Source organism: Penaeus japonicus, unplaced genomic scaffold (assembly GCF_977035675.1).
Source record: "Penaeus japonicus unplaced genomic scaffold, GWHDUDI00000001_assembly GWHDUDI00000015, whole genome shotgun sequence".
NCBI lineage: Eukaryota > Metazoa > Arthropoda > Malacostraca > Decapoda > Penaeidae > Penaeus > Penaeus japonicus.
The window spans coordinates 31,912,144-31,914,643 of record NW_028234417.1 but is presented as its reverse complement, the minus strand read 5'-3'; positions in this window follow the sequence as shown (position 1 = coordinate 31,914,643).

Below are 2,500 nucleotides of genomic sequence, written 5' to 3'. Positions count from 1 at the left end.
AAAAATTAAAAAAAAAACAATATATATTTTTTAATATATATAAATTTTTAAAATATATATATATAATATATGGGGATATATATAATTTTATATATATATATAAAATATATTATAAATTTTTTTTTATTAAAATATATATAATATATATATATAAATATATATAAAGTTTTTATATATAAAAAAAACATATATATTTAAATAAAATATAATAAAATATATATATATTATATATATAAATATTTGATTAATAAAAATTTTTAAAATAATATGTATAATATGTTTTGTAAATAATATTTTTTATATAAATATATATATATAATATATAATTTATATATATTAATATAATAAATAAAATTATAAATTTTTTGTTTTTTCCTCCCTTCAAACCCCCCAAACCCCTCCCCCCCTAAAAACTGTTTTTTTTTTTTGGGTTTTTTTTTTTTTTTTTTTTTTTTTTTTTTTTTTTTTAATTTTTGGGTTTTTTTTTTTTTTTTTTTTTTTTTTTTTTTTTTTTTTTTTTTTTTTTTTTTTTTTTTTTTTTTTTTTTTTTTTTTTTTTTTTTTTTTTTTTTTTTTTTTTTTTTTTTTTTTTTTTTTTTTTTTTTTTTTTTTTTTTTTTTTTTTTTTCGTTTTTTTTTTTTTTTTTTTTTTTTTTTTTTTTTTTTTTTTTTTTTTTTTTTTTTTTTTTTTTTTTTTTTTTTTTTTTTTTTTTTTTTTTTTTTTTTTTTTTTTTTTTTTTTTCTTTTTTTTTTTTTTTTTTTTTTTTTTTTTTTTTTTTTTTTTTTTTTTTTTTTTTTTTTTTTTTTTTTTTTTTTTTTTTTTTTTTTTTTTTTTTTTTTTTTTTTTTTTTTTTTTTTTTTTTTCTCCTCCTCTCTCTCTCTCTCTCTCTCTCTCTCCCTCTCTCCCCCCTCTCTCTCTCCTCCCCCCCCTCTCTCCTCCTCTCTTTTCTCCTCTCTCTCTTTCTCTCTCTCTCTCTCATCTCTCTCTCTCTCACCTGTCCCCTCCTTCCTCTCTATTCGCTCTCTCTCCTCTCTCCTCTCTTCCTTCTCTCTCACCCTCTATCTCTCTCCTCTCTCTCCTCTCTCTCCTCTCTCTCTCTTCCCTCTCTCTCCCTCCCTCTCTCTCTCTTTCTCCTCTCTCTTTCTTTTCCTCTCTCTCTCTTTTTCTCTCTCTCTCTCTCTCCCCTCTTCCTCTCTCTCCTCTCTTCTCTCCCTCCTTCTCTCTCTCTCCTCTCCTCTCTCTTTCTCTCTTTCCTCCTCCTCCTCCCCTCTCTCTCTCTCCTCTCCTCTCTTTCTCCTCTCTCTCTTTCCTCCTACTCTCTATTCTTTCTCCTTCCCTCTCTCTTCTCCTCTCTTCCCCTCTCTCCCACTCCTCTCTCTTCCTCTCTCCTTCTCTTCTCTCTCTCCTCCCCTTCTCTTCTCTCTCTTCTCTCTCTCTCTCCCGCTCTCGCTCTCTCTCCTCTCCTCCTTTACTCCTCTTCTCTCTCTCTGTCTCCCCTCTCTCTCCCCTCTCTTCTCCTCTCTCTCCTCTTCTCTTTCTTCTCTCTCCTCTCTCTCCTTTCTTTCTCGCTCTCTCTCTCTCTCTCGTCTCTCTCTCCTCCTCTCTCTCTCTCTTCTCTCTCTCATCTTCTCTCTCATCTCTCTCTCCTCTCCACTCTCATCTCTCTCTCCTCTCTCTCTCCTCTCTCTCCTCCTCTCTCTCTCTCTCATCCTCTCTCCCTCTCTCACTCTCCTCCTCCCTCCCTCTCTCTTCTCACCTTTCCCTCTCCCTCCTCCTCTCTCTCTCCTCTCTCTCTCCTTCTCCCTTCTCCTCCTCCTCCCTCTCTCCCTCCCTCCTCTCCCTCGCTCGCTCTCTCTCTCTCTCTCCTCCTCTCCTATCTCCTCTCCCCTCTTCTCTCACTTCTTTCTCCTCCTCTCTCTCCTCCTCTCCTCTCTCTCTCTTCTCTCTCTCTCTCTCTCCTCTCTCTTCTTCTCTCCTCTCCCTCCTTCTCACTCTCTCTCCTCTCTTCTCTCTCTCCCTTCCTCTCTCTCTCTCCTCTCATCTCTCCTTCTCTCTCCTCTCTCTCTCTCTTCCCTCCTCTCTCTCTCCCTCCTCTCCCCTCTCTCTATCTTCCCTCCTCCTCTCTCTCTCCTCTCTCTCTTTCCTCTCCTCTCTCTCTCTCCTCCTCTCTTCTCCCTTTCTCTTCTCTCTCTTATCTCTCTCTCCCTCACTTCCTCTCTCTCCTCCTCTCTCTCTCCTCTCTCTTCTTCTCCCCTCTCTCCTCGTCCTCTCTCCTCATCACTCGTCTCTCTCTCTCCTCTCACTTCTCTTCTCTCTCGTTCTCTCTCCCTCCTCCTCTCTTCTCTCTTCCCCTCTCCTCTCCTCCCTCTCTCCTATCTCTCCCTCTCTTCCTTCTCTCTCTCCATCTCTCTCTCTCTCTCTCCTCTCTCCTCTCTCCCTCTCTCGCTCTCTCTCTCTTCTCTTCCTCCTCCTCCCCTCTCTCTCTCTCCTCTTCCTCCTCC